This window comes from Nerophis ophidion, linkage group LG24 (genome assembly GCF_033978795.1).
Source record: "Nerophis ophidion isolate RoL-2023_Sa linkage group LG24, RoL_Noph_v1.0, whole genome shotgun sequence".
Classification (NCBI taxonomy): Eukaryota; Metazoa; Chordata; class Actinopteri; order Syngnathiformes; family Syngnathidae; genus Nerophis; species Nerophis ophidion.
Genome location: NC_084634.1, coordinates 41,920,263 through 41,935,262, shown reverse-complemented (window position 1 = coordinate 41,935,262; position 15,000 = coordinate 41,920,263). Strand labels below are relative to the sequence as shown.

Genomic DNA, 15,000 nt, shown 5'->3' with positions numbered 1-15,000 from the left:
ATGTTTATATTCCTGCTTATTGTAACCATAAGTGTAACTCATTATTACTATGTTCATATTCCTGCTTATTGTAACCATAAGTGTAACTCACTACTACTATGTTTATATTCCTGCTTATTGTAACCATAAGTGTAACTCATTATTACTATGTTCATATTCCTGCTTATTGTAACCATAAGTGTAACTCACTACTACTATGTTTATATTCCTGCTTATTGTAACCATAAGTGTAACTCATTATTACTATGTTCATATTCCTGCTTATTGTAACCATAAGTGTAACTCACTACTACTATGTTTATATTCCTGCTTATTGTAACCATAAGTGTAACTCATTATTACTATGTTCATATTCCTGCTTATTGTAACCATAAGTGTAACTCACTACTACTATGTTTATATTCCTGCTTATTGTAACCATAAGTGTAACTCATTATTACTATGTTCATATTCCTGCTTATTGTAACCATAAGTGTAACTCACTACTACTATGTTTATATTCCTGCTTATTGTAACCATAAGTGTTTAAATGATTTAGGACTTTATCGTGGCCAACCATAAGTGTTTTAATGATTTAGGACTTTATCGTGGCCAAAAAAATGAAAGTTTACTTTCTCTATGGTATTAATGAGATTGTTAAGGGACTGTTGTTGATGTGAAACGACCACTTAGTGGTTGCCAAAAAGTGATGCATGGTATTATTTTGATGGCGAGACATCTCATATGTGCATAAAGAAGTAGGAGGAGTATTGCACACGTCATGATTAAGTAATGTTCACATGTGAAAGTAGCCTTCATAAAGCCCACATGACATGTTGGCTGCAGAGACACAGCTGATGAATGTCATGTGGTGGAAGGAAAAAAACATCCCTTTTCTTTCACTTGCACTCATATTTTCTACCATTTTCAATCAACTACTAACAATATATCTTTATTTCAATGCTGATGAATAGTAAATAGACACATGCCCATGTTTGCAAGCAGTCTGCTAAAGCTGAAAAGGGTGTGAAAAATATATTTTTATGCTGTGGACAAAGTCAGAAGATGGTATAAGAAGACACAATGAGCTAAGATGTCCCATAGTTGTCCAACACTCCCATAGATGTGTGTCCCTTCCCCATAGTTGTCCAACACTCCATAGATGTGTGTCCTGTCCCCCATAGTTGTCCAACACTCCATAGATGTGTGTCCTGTCCCCATAGTTGTCCAACACTCCATAGATGTGTGTCCCTTCCCCATAGTTGTCCAACACTCCATTGATGTGTGTCCTGTCCCCATAGTTGTCCAACACTCCATAGATGTGTGTCCTGTCCCCATAGTTGTCCAACACTCCATAGATGTGTGTCCCGTCCCCATAGTTGTCCAACACTCCATAGATGTGTGTCCCCTTCCCCATAGTTGTCCAACACTCCATAGATGTGTGTCCCGTCCCCATAGTTGTCCAACACTCCATAGATGTGTGTCCCGTCCCCCATAGTTGTCCAACACTCCATAGATGTGTGTCCCTTCCCCATAGTTGTCCAACACTCCATAGATGTGTGTCCCTGTCCCCATAGTTGTCCAACACTCCATAGATGTGTGTCCCGTCCCCATAGTTGTCCAACACTCCATAGATGTGTGTCCCGTCCCCATAGTTGTCCAACACTCCATAGATGTGTGTCCTGTCCCCATAGTTGTCCAACACTCCATAGATGTGTGTCCCTTCCCCATAGTTGTCCAACACTCCATAGATGTGTGTCCTGTCCCCATAGTTGTCCAACACTCCATAGATGTGTGTCCTGTCCCCATAGTTGTCCAACACTCCATAGATGTGTGTCCTGTCCCCATAGTTGTCCAACACTCCATAGATGTGTGTCCCTTCCCCATAGTTGTCCAACACTCCATTGATGTGTGTCCTGTCCCCATAGTTGTCCAACACTCCATAGATGTGTGTCCTGTCCCCATAGTTGTCCAACACTCCATAGATGTGTGTCCCTTCCCCATAGTTGTCCAACACTCCATTGATGTGTGTCCTGTCCCCATAGTTGTCCAACACTCCATAGATGTGTGTCCCTTCCCATAGTTGTCCAACACTCCATTGATGTGTGTCCTGTTCCCATAGTTGTCCAACACTCCATAGATGTGTGTCCCTTCCCCATAGTTGTCCAACACTCCATAGATGTGTGTCCCGTCCCCATAGTTGTCCAACACTCCATTGATGTGTGTCCCTTCCCCATAGTTGTCCAACATTCCATTGATGTGTGTCCTGTCCCCATAGTTGTCCAACACTCCATAGATGTGTGTCCTGTCCCCATAGTTGTCCAACACTCCATAGATGTGTGTCCCTTCCCAATAGTTGTCCAACACTCCATTGATGTGTGTCCTGTCCCCATAGTTGTCCAACACTCCATTGATGTGTGTCCTGTCCCCATAGTTGTCTAACACTCCATAGATGTGTGTCCTGTCCCCATAGTTGTCCAACACTCCATAGATGTGTGTCCTGTCCCCATAGTTGTCCAACACTCCATAGATGTGTGTCCCTTCCCAATAGTTGTCCAACACTCCATTGATGTGTGTCCTGTCCCCATAGTTGTCCAACACTCCATTGATGTGTGTCCTGTCCCCATAGTTGTCTAACACTCCATAGATGTGTGTCCCGTCCCCATAGTTGTCCAACACTCCATTGATGTGTGTCCCTTCCCCATAGTTGTCCAACACTCCATTGATGTGTGTCCTGTCCCCATAGTTGTCCAACACTCCATAGATGTGTGTCCTGTCCCCATAGTTGTCCAACACTCCATAGATGTGTGTCCCTTCCCCATAGTTGTCCAACACTCCATTGATGTGTGTCCTGTCCCCATAGTTGTCCAACACTCCATTGATGTGTGTCCTGTCCCCCATAGTTGTCCAACACTCCATTGATGTGTGTCCTGTCCCCATAGTTGTCCAACACTCCATAGATGTGTGTCCTGTCCCCATAGTTGTCCAACACTCCATAGATGTGTGTCCCGTCCCCATAGTTGTCCAACACTCCATAGATGTGTGTCCTGTCCCCATAGTTGTCCAACACTCCATAGATGTGTGTCCTGTCCCCATAGTTGTCCAACACTCCATAGATGTGTGTCCTGTCCCCACAGTTGTCCAACACTCCATTGATGTGTGTCCTGTCCCCATAGTTGTCCAACACTCCATAGATGTGTGTCCCGTCCCCATAGTTGTCCAACACTCCATAGATGTGTGTCCCTTCCCCATAGTTGTCCAACACTCCATAGATGTGTGTCCCGTCCCCATAGTTGTCCAACACTCCATAGATGTGTGTCCCGTCCCCATAGTTGTCCAACACTCCATAGATGTGTGTCCCTTCCCCATAGTTGTCCAACACTCCATAGATGTGTGTCCTGTCCCCATAGTTGTCCAACACTCCATAGATGTGTGTCCCGTCCCCATAGTTGTCCAACACTCCATAGATGTGTGTCCCTTCCCCATAGTTGTCCAACACTCCATAGATGTGTGTCCTGTCCCCATAGTTGTCCAACACTCCATAGATGTGTGTCCTGTCCCCATAGTTGTCCAACACTCCATTGATGTGTGTCCTGTCCCCATAGTTGTCCAACACTCCATAGATGTGTGTCCTGTCCCCATAGTTGTCCAACACTCCATAGATGTGTGTCCTGTCCCCATAGTTGTCCAACACTCCATAGATGTGTGTCCCTTCCCCATAGTTGTCCAACACTCCATTGATGTGTGTCCTGTCCCCATAGTTGTCCAACACTCCATAGATGTGTGTCCTGTCCCCATAGTTGTCCAACACTCCATAGATGTGTGTCCCTTCCCCATAGTTGTCCAACACTCCATTGATGTGTGTCCTGTTCCCATAGTTGTCCAACACTCCATAGATGTGTGTCCCTTCCCCATAGTTGTCCAACACTCCATAGATGTGTGTCCCGTCCCCATAGTTGTCCAACACTCCATTGATGTGTGTCCCTTCCCCATAGTTGTCCAACATTCCATTGATGTGTGTCCTGTCCCCATAGTTGTCCAACACTCCATAGATGTGTGTCCCTTCCCAATAGTTGTCCAACACTCCATTGATGTGTGTCCTGTCCCCATAGTTGTCCAACACTCCATTGATGTGTGTCCTGTCCCCATAGTTGTCTAACACTCCATAGATGTGTGTCCTGTCCCCATAGTTGTCCAACACTCCATAGATGTGTGTCCTGTCCCCATAGTTGGTCCAACACTCCATAGATGTGTGTCCCTTCCCAATAGTTGTCCAACACTCCATTGATGTGTGTCCTGTCCCCATAGTTGTCCAACACTTCCATTGATGTGTGTCCTGTCCCCATAGTTGTCTAACACTCCATAGATGTGTGTCCCGTCCCCATAGTTGTCCAACACTCCATTGATGTGTGTCCCTTCCCCATAGTTGTCCAACACTCCATTGATGTGTGTCCTGTCCCCATAGTTGTCCAACACTCCATAGATGTGTGTCCTGTCCCCATAGTTGTCCAACACTCCATAGATGTGTGTCCCTTCCCCATAGTTGTCCAACACTCCATTGAGTGTCCTGTCCCCATAGTTGTCCAACACTCCATTGATGTGTGTCCTGTCCCCATAGTTGTCCAACACTCCATTGATGTGTGTCCTGTCCCCATAGTTGTCCAACACTCCATAGATGTGTGTCCTGTCCCCATAGTTGTCCAACACTCCATAGATGTGTGTCCCGTCCCCATAGTTGTCCAACACTCCATAGAAGTGTGTCCTGTCCCCATAGTTGTCCAACACTCCATAGATGTGTGTCCTGTCCCCATAGTTGTCCAACACTCCATAGATGTGTGTCCTGTCCCCACAGTTGTCCAACACTCCATTGATGTGTGTTCCTGTCCCCATAGTTGTCCAACACTCCATAGATGTGTGTCCCGTCCCCATAGTTGTCCAACACTCCATAGATGTGTGTCCCTTCCCCATAGTTGTCCAACACTCCATAGATGTGTGTCCCGTCCCCATAGTTGTCCAACACTCCATAGATGTGTGTCCCGTCCCCATAGTTGTCCAACACTCCATAGATGTGTGTCCCTTCCCCATAGTTGTCCAACACTCCATAGATGTGTGTCCTGTCCCCATAGTTGTCCCAACACTCCATAGATGTGTGTCCCGTCCCCATAGTTGTCCAACACTCCATAGATGTGTGTCCCGTCCCCATAGTTGTCCAACACTCCATAGATGTGTGTCCTGTCCCCATAGTTGTCCAACACTCCATAGATGTGTGTCCCTTCCCCATAGTTGTCCAACACTCCATAGATGTGTGTCCTGTCCCCATAGTTGTCCAACACTCCATAGATGTGTGTCCTGTCCCCATAGTTGTCCAACACTCCATTGATGTGTGTCCTGTCCCCATAGTTGTCCAACACTCCATAGATGTGTGTCCTGTCCCATAGTTGTCCAACACTCCATAGATGTGTGTCCTGTCCCCATAGTTGTCCAACACTCCATAGATGTGTGTCCCTTCCCCATAGTTGTCCAACACTCCATAGATGTGTGTCCCTTCCCCATAGTTGTCCAACACTCCATAGATGTGTGTCCTGTCCCCCATAGTTGTCCAACACTCCATAGATGTGTGTCCCTTCCCCATAGTTGTCCAACACTCCATAGATGTGTGTCCCGTCCCCATAGTTGTCCAACACTCCATAGATGTGTGTCCCTTCCCCATAGTTGTCCAACACTCCATAGATGTGTGTCCCTGTCCCCATAGTTGTCCAACACTCCATAGATGTGTGTCCCGTCCCCATAGTTGTCCAACACTCCATTGATGTGTGTCCCTTCCCCATAGTTGTCCAACACTCCATAGATGTGTGTCCCGTCCCCATAGTTGTCCAACACTCCATAGATGTGTGTCCTGTCCCCATAGTTGTCCAACACTCCATAGATGTGTGTCCCCGTCCCCATAGTTGTCCAACACTCCATAGATGTGTGTCCCCGTCCCCATAGTTGTCCAACACTCCATAGATGTGTGTCCCGTCCCCATAGTTGTCCAACACTCCATAGATGTGTGTCCTGTCCCCATAGTTGTCCAACACTCCATAGATGTGTGTCCCGTCCCCATAGTTGTCCAACACTCCATAGATGTGTGTCCCGTCCCATAGTTGTCCAACACTCCATAGATGTGTGTCCTGTCCCCATAGTTGTCCAACACTCCATAGATGTGTGTCCTGTCCCCATAGTTTGTCCAACACTCCATAGATGTGTGTCCCTTCCCCATAGTTGTCCAACACTCCATAGATGTGTGTCCCTTCCCCATAGTTGTCCAACACTCCATAGATGTGTGTCCCGTCCCCATAGTTGTCCAACACTCCATAGATGTGTGTCCTGTCCCCATAGTTGTCCAACACTCCATAGATGTGTGTCCTGTCCCCATAGTTGTCCAACACTCCATAGATGTGTGTCCTGTCCCCACAGTTGTCCAACACTCCATAGATGTGTGTCCCTGTCCCCATAGTTGTCCAACACTCCATTGATGTGTGTCCCGTCCCCATAGTTGTCCAACACTCCATAGATGTGTGTCCCCTTCCCCATAGTTGTCCAACACTCCATAGATGTGTGTCCCGTCCCCCATAGTTGTCCAACACTCCATAGATGTGTGTCCTGTCCCCATAGTTGTCCAACACTCCATAGATGTGTGTCCCTGTCCCCATAGTTGTCCAACACTCCATAGATGTGTGTCCCGTCCCCATAGTTGTCCAACACTCCATAGATGTGTGTCCTGTCCCCATAGTTGTCCAACACTCCATAGATGTGTGTCCTGTCCCCATAGTTGTCCAACACTCCATAGATGTGTGTCCCTGTCCCCATAGTTGTCCAACACTCCATAGATGTGTGTCCCTTCCCCATAGTTGTCCAACACTCCATAGATGTGTGTCCCTTCCCCATAGTTGTCCAACACTCCATTGATGTGTGTCCTGTTCCCATAGTTGTCCAACACTCATAGATGTGTGTCCCTTCCCCATAGTTGTCCAACACTCCATAGATGTGTGTCCCTTCCCCATAGTTGTCCAACACTCCATAGATGTGTGTCCTGTCCCCATAGTTGTCCAACACTCCATAGATGTGTGTCCTGTCCCCATAGTTGTCCAACACTCCATAGATGTGTGTCCCGTCCCCATAGTTGTCCAACACTCCATAGATGTGTGTCCCGTCCCCATAGTTGTCCAACACTCCATAGATGTGTTCCTGTCCCCATAGTTGTCCAACACTCCATAGATGTGTGTCCCGTCCCCATAGTTGTCCAACACTCCATAGTGTGTGTCCGTCCCCATAGTTGTCCAACACTCCATAGATGTGTGTCCCTGTCCCCATAGTTGTCCAACACTCCATAGATGTGTGTCCTGTCCCCATAGTTGTCCAACACTCCATAGATGTGTGTCCTGTCCCCATAGTTGTCCAACACTCCATAGATGTGTGTCCCTTCCCCATAGTTGTCCAACACCTCATAGATGTGTGTCCTGTCCCCATAGTTGTCCAACACTCCATAGATGTGTGTCCCTTCCCCATAGTTGTCCAACACTCCATAGATGTGTGTCCCTTCCCCATAGTGTCCAACCTCCATAGAGTGTGTCCTGTCCCCATAGTTGTCCAACACTCCATAGATGTGTGTCCCTTCCCCATAGTTGTCCAACACTCCATAGATGTGTGTCCGTCCCCATAGTTGTCCAACACTCCATAGATGTGTGTCCCTTCCCCATAGTTGTCCAACCGTCCATAGATGTGTGTCCTGTCCCCATAGTTGTCCAACACTCCATAGATGTGTGTCCCGTCCCCATAGTTGTCCAACACTCCATAGATGTGTGTCCCTTCCCCATAGTTGTCCAACACTCCATAGATGTGTGTCCCGTCCCCATAGTTGTCCAACACTCCATAGATGTGTGTCCTGTCCCCATAGTTGTCCAACACTCCATAGATGTGTGTCCCGTCCCCATAGTTGTCCAACACTCCATAGATGTGTGTCCCGTCCCCATAGTTGTCCAACACTCCATAGATGTGTGTCCTGTCCCCATAGTTGTCCAACACTCCATAGATGTGTGTCCTGTCCCCATAGTTGTCCAACACTCCATAGATGTGTGTCCTGTCCCCATAGTTGTCCAACACTCCATAGATGTGTGTCCTGTCCCCATAGTTGTCCAACACTCCATAGATGTGTGTCCCGTCCCCATAGTTGTCCAACACTCCATAGATGTGTGTCCTGTCCCCATAGTTGTCCAACACTCCATAGATGTGTGTCCCGTCCCCATAGTTGTCCAACACTCCATAGATGTGTGTCCCTTCCCCATAGTTGTCCAACACTCCATAGATGTGTGTCCCGTCCCCATAGTTGTCCAACACTCCATAGATGTGTGTCCCGTCCCCATAGTTGTCCAACACTCCATAGATGTGTGTCCCTTCCCCATAGTTGTCCAACACTCCATAGATGTGTGTCCTGTCCCCATAGTTGTCCAACACTCCATTGATGTGTGTCCTGTCCCCATAGTTGTCCAACACTCCATAGATGTGTGTCCTGTCCCCCATAGTTGTCCAACACTCCATAGATGTGTGTCCCTTCCCCATAGTTGTCCAACACTCCATTGATGTGTGTCCTGTCCCCATAGTTGTCCAACACTCCATAGATGTGTGTCCCTTCCCCATAGTTGTCCAACACTCCATTGATGTGTGTCCTGTTCCCATAGTTGTCCAACACTCCATAGATGTGTGTCCTGTTCCCATAGTTGTCCAACACTCCATAGATGTGTGTCCCTTCCCCATAGTTGTCCCAACACTCCATAGATGTGTGTCCCGTCCCCATAGTTGTCCAACACTCCATTGATGTGTGTCCCTTCCCCATAGTTGTCCAACATTCCATTGATGTGTGTCCTGTCCCATAGTTGTCCAACACTCCATAGATGTGTGTCCTGTCCCCATAGTTGTCCAACACTCCATAGATGTGTGTCCCTTCCCAATAGTTGTCCAACACTCCATTGATGTGTGTCCTGTCCCCATAGTTGTCCAACACTCCATTGATGTGTGTCCCTGTCCCCATAGTTGTCTAACACTCCATAGATGTGTGTCCTGTCCCCATAGTTGTCCAACACTCCATAGATGTGTGTCCTGTCCCCATAGTTGTCCAACACTCCATAGATGTGTGTCCCTTCCCAATAGTTGTCCAACACTCCATTGATGTGTGTCCTGTCCCCATAGTTGTCCAACACTCCATTGATGTGTGTCCTGTCCCCATAGTTGTCTAACACTCCATAGATGTGTGTCCCCTGTCCCCATAGTTGTCCAACACTCCATTGATGTGTGTCCCTTCCCCATAGTTGTCCAACACTCCATTGATGTGTGTCCTGTCCCCATAGTTGTCCAACACTCCATAGATGTGTGTCCTGTCCCCATAGTTGTCCAACACTCCATAGATGTGTGTCCCTTCCCCATAGTTGTCCAACACTCCATTGATGTGTGTCCTGTCCCCATAGTTGTCCAACACTCCATTGATGTGTGTCCTGTCCCCATAGTTGTCCAACACTCCATTGATGTGTGTCCTGTCCCCATAGTTGTCCAACACTCCATAGATGTGTGTCCTGTCCCCATAGTTGTCCAACACTCATAGATGTGTGTCCCGTCCCCATAGTTTGTCCAACACTCCATAGATGTGTGTCCTGTCCCCATAGTTGTCCAACACTCCATAGATGTGTGTCCTGTCCCCATAGTTGTCCAACACTCCATAGATGTGTGTCCTGTCCCCACAGTTGTCCAACACTCCATTGATGTGTGTCCTGTCCCCATAGTTGTCCAACACTCCATAGATGTGTGTCCCGTCCCCATAGTTGTCCAACACTCCATAGATGTGTGTCCCTTCCCCATAGTTGTCCAACACTCCATAGATGTGTGTCCCGTCCCCATAGTTGTCCAACACTCCATAGATGTGTGTCCCGTCCCCATAGTTGTCCAACACTCCATAGATGTGTGTCCCTTCCCCATAGTTGTCCAACACTCCATAGATGTGTGTCCTGTCCCCATAGTTGTCCAACACTCCATAGATGTGTGTCCCGTCCCCATAGTTTGTCCCAACACTCCATAGATGTGTGTCCCTTCCCCATAGTTGTCCAACACTCCATAGATGTGTGTCCTGTCCCCATAGTTGTCCAACACTCCATAGATGTGTGTCCTGTCCCCATAGTTGTCCAACACTCCATTGATGTGTGTCCTGTCCCCATAGTTGTCCAACACTCCATAGATGTGTGTCCTGTCCCCATAGTTGTCCAACACTCCATAGATGTGTGTCCTGTCCCCATAGTTGTCCAACACTCCATAGATGTGTGTCCCTTCCCAATAGTTGTCCAACACTCCATTGATGTGTGTCCTGTCCCCATAGTTGTCCAACACTCCATAGATGTGTGTCCTGTCCCCATAGTTGTCCAACACTCCATAGATGTGTGTCCCTTCCCCATAGTTGTCCAACACTCCATTGATGTGTGTCCTGTTCCCATAGTTGTCCAACACTCCATAGATGTGTGTCCCTTCCCCATAGTTGTCCAACACTCCATAGATGTGTGTCCCGTCCCCATAGTTGTCCAACACTCCATTGATGTGTGTCCCTTCCCCATAGTTGTCCAACATTCCATTGATGTGTGTCCTGTCCCCATAGTTGTCCAACACTCCATAGATGTGTGTCCCTTCCCAATAGTTGTCCAACACTCCATTGATGTGTGTCCTGTCCCCATAGTTGTCCAACACTCCATTGATGTGTGTCCTGTCCCCATAGTTGTCTAACACTCCATAGATGTGTGTCCTGTCCCCATAGTTGTCCAACACTCCATAGATGTGTGTCCTGTCCCCCATAGTTTGTCCAACACTCCATAGATGTGTGTCCCCTTCCCAATAGTTGTCCAACACTCCATTGATGTGTGTCCTGTCCCCATAGTTGTCCAACACTCCATTGATGTGTGTCCTGTCCCCATAGTTGTCTAACACTCCATAGATGTGTGTCCGTCCCCATAGTTGTCCAACACTCCATTGATGTGTGTCCCTTCCCCATAGTTGTCCAACACTCCATTGATGTGTGTCCTGTCCCCATAGTTGTCCAACACTCCATAGATGTGTGTCCTGTCCCCATAGTTGTCCAACACTCCATAGATGTGTGTCCCTTCCCCATAGTTGTCCAACACTCCATTGATGTGTGTCCTGTCCCCATAGTTGTCCAACACTCCATTGATGTGTGTCCTGTCCCCATAGTTGTCCAACACTCCATTGATGTGTGTCCTGTCCCCATAGTTGTCCAACACTCCATAGATGTGTGTCCTGTCCCCATAGTTGTCCAACACTCCATAGATGTGTGTCCCGTCCCCATAGTTGTCCAACACTCCATAGATGTGTGTCCTGTCCCCATAGTTGTCCAACACTCCATAGATGTGTGTCCTGTCCCCATAGTTGTCCAACACTCCATAGATGTGTGTCCTGTCCCCCACAGTTGTCCAACACTCCATTGATGTGTGTCCCTGTCCCCATAGTTGTCCAACACTCCATAGATGTGTGTCCCGTCCCCATAGTTGTCCAACACTCCATAGATGTGTGTCCCTTCCCCATAGTTGTCCAACACTCCATAGATGTGTGTCCCCGTCCCCATAGTTGTCCAACACTCCATAGATGTGTGTCCCGTCCCCATAGTTGTCCCAACACTCCATAGATGTGTGTCCCTTCCCCATAGTTGTCCAACACTCCATAGATGTGTGTCCTGTCCCCCATAGTTGTCCAACACTCCATAGATGTGTGTCCCGTCCCCATAGTTGTCCAACACTCCATAGATGTGTGTCCCGTCCCCATAGTTGTCCAACACTCCATAGATGTGTGTCCTGTCCCCATAGTTGTCCAACACTCCATAGATGTGTGTCCCTTCCCATAGTTGTCCAACACTCCATAGATGTGTGTCCTGTCCCCATAGTTGTCCAACACTCCATAGATGTGTGTCCTGTCCCCATAGTTGTCCAACACTCCATTGATGTGTGTCCTGTCCCCATAGTTGTCCAACACTCCATAGATGTGTGTCCTGTCCCCATAGTTGTCCAACACTCCATAGATGTGTGTCCTGTCCCCATAGTTGTCCAACACTCCATAGATGTGTGTCCCCTTCCCCATAGTTGTCCAACACTCCATAGATGTGTGTCCCTTCCCCATAGTTGTCCAACACTCCATAGATGTGTGTCCTGTCCCCATAGTTGTCCAACACTCCATAGATGTGTGTCCCTTCCCCATAGTTGTCCAACACTCCATAGATGTGTGTCCCGTCCCCATAGTTGTCCAACACTCCATAGATGTGTGTCCCTTCCCCATAGTTGTCCAACACTCCATAGATGTGTGTCCTGTCCCCATAGTTGTCCAAACACTCCATAGATGTGTGTCCCGTCCCCATAGTTGTCCAACACTCCATTGATGTGTGTCCCTTCCCCATAGTTGTCCAACACTCCATAGATGTGTGTCCCGTCCCCATAGTTGTCCAACACTCCATAGATGTGTGTCCTGTCCCCATAGTTGTCCAACACTCCATAGATGTGTGTCCCGTCCCCATAGTTGTCCAACACTCCATAGATGTGTGTCCCGTCCCCATAGTTGTCCAACACTCCATAGATGTGTGTCCCCGTCCCCATAGTTGTCCAACACTCCATAGATGTGTGTCCTGTCCCCATAGTTGTCCAACACTCCATAGATGTGTGTCCCGTCCCCATAGTTGTCCAACACTCCATAGATGTGTGTCCCGTCCCCATAGTTGTCCAACACTCCATAGATGTGTGTCCTGTCCCCATAGTTGTCCAACACTCCATAGATGTGTGTCCTGTCCCCATAGTTGTCCAACACTCCATAGATGTGTGTCCCTTCCCCATAGTTGTCCAACACTCCATAGATGTGTGTCCCTTCCCCATAGTTGTCCAACACTCCATAGATGTGTGTCCCGTCCCCATAGTTGTCCAACACTCCATAGATGTGTGTCCTGTCCCCATAGTTGTCCAACACTCCATAGATGTGTGTCCTGTCCCCATAGTTGTCCAACACTTCCATAGATGTGTGTCCTGTCCCCCACAGTTGTCCAACACTCCATAGATGTGTGTCCTGTCCCCATAGTTGTCCAACACTCCATTGATGTGTGTCCCGTCCCCATAGTTGTCCAACACTCCATAGATGTGTGTCCCTTCCCCATAGTTGTCCAACACTCCATAGATGTGTGTCCCGTCCCCATAGTTGTCCAACACTCCATAGATGTGTGTCCTGTCCCCATAGTTGTCCAACACTCCATAGATGTGTGTCCCGTCCCCATAGTTGTCCAACACTCCCATAGATGTGTGTCCCGTCCCCATAGTTGTCCAACACTCCATAGATGTGTGTCCTGTCCCCATAGTTGTCCAACACTCCATAGATGTGTGTCCTGTCCCCATAGTTGTCCAACACTCCATAGATGTGTGTCCTGTCCCCATAGTTGTCCAACACTCCATAGATGTGTGTCCCTTCCCCATAGTTGTCCAACACTCCATAGATGTGTGTCCCTTCCCCATAGTTGTCCAACACTCCATTGATGTGTGTCCTGTTCCCATAGTTGTCCAACACTCCATAGATGTGTGTCCCTTCCCCATAGTTGTCCAACACTCCATAGATGTTGTCCCTTCCCCATAGTTGTCCAACACTCCATAGATGTGTGTCCTGTCCCCATAGTTGTCCAACACTCCATAGATGTGTGTCCTGTCCCCATAGTTGTCCAACACTCCATAGATGTGTGTCCCGTCCCCATAGTTGTCCAACACTCCATAGATGTGTGTCCCGTCCCCATAGTTGTCCAACACTCCATAGATGTGTGTCCTGTCCCCATAGTTGTCCAACACTCCATAGATGTGTGTCCCGTCCCCATAGTTGTCCAACACTCCATAGTTGTGTGTCCCGTCCCCATAGTTGTCCAACACTCCATAATGTGTGTCCCTGTCCCCATAGTTGTCCAACACTCCATAGATGTGTGTCCTGTCCCCATAGTTGTCCAACACTCCATAGATGTGTGTCCTGTCCCCATAGTTTGTCCAACACTCCATAGATGTGTGTCCCTTCCCCATAGTTGTCCAACACTCCATAGATGTGTGTCCTGTCCCCCATAGTTGTCCAACACTCCATAGATGTGTGTCCCTTCCCCATAGTTGGTCCAACACTCCATAGATGTGTGTCCCTTCCCCATAGTTGTCCAACACTCCATAGATGTGTGTCCTGTCCCCATAGTTGTCCAACACTCCATAGATGTGTGTCCTTCCCCATAGTTGTCCCAACACTCCATAGATGTGTGTCCCGTCCCCATAGTTGTCCAACACTCCATAGATGTGTGTCCCCTTCCCCATAGTTGTCCAACCGTCCATAGATGTGTGTCCTGTCCCCATAGTTGTCCAACACTCCATAGATGTGTGTCCCGTCCCCATAGTTGTCCAACACTCCATAGATGTGTGTCCCTTCCCCATAGTTTGTCCAACACTCCATAGATGTGTGTCCCGTCCCCATAGTTGTCCAACACTCCATAGATGTGTGTCCTGTCCCCATAGTTGTCCAACACTCCATAGATGTGTGTCCCTGTCCCCATAGTTGTCCAACACTCCATAGATGTGTGTCCTGTCCCCATAGTTGTCCAACACTCCATAGATGTGTGTCCTGTCCCCATAGTTGTCCAACACTCCATAGATGTGTGTCCGTCCCCATAGTTGTCCAACACTCCATAGATGTGTGTCCTGTCCCCATAGTTGTCCAACACTCCATAGATGTGTGTCCCGTCCCCATAGTTGTCCAACACTCCATAGATGTGTGTCCCCTTCCCATAGTTGTCCAACACTCCATAGATGTGTGTCCTGTCCCCATAGTTTGTCCAACACTCCATAGATGTGTGTCCCGTCCCCATAGTTGTCCGAACACTCCATAGATGTGTGTCCCTTCCCCATAGTTGTTCCAACACTCCATAGATGTGTGTCCCGTCCCCATAGT

The 15,000-nt window shown here is 48.1% G+C and overlaps 1 protein-coding gene and 1 pseudogene across 8 annotated transcripts in view; one reads left to right on the top strand and one right to left on the bottom strand.

The window, feature by feature from the left end:
• LOC133542339 (ovarian cancer G-protein coupled receptor 1-like) overlaps positions 1 to 15,000 on the top strand; it is a 621,591-nt gene that overhangs the window by 103,007 nt on the left and 503,584 nt on the right. The gene's annotated exons all lie outside the window — the stretch shown is intronic.
• The window catches only part of LOC133542573 (heme transporter FLVCR2-like), an 85,336-nt pseudogene that overhangs the window by 36,277 nt on the left and 34,059 nt on the right, over positions 1 to 15,000 (bottom strand).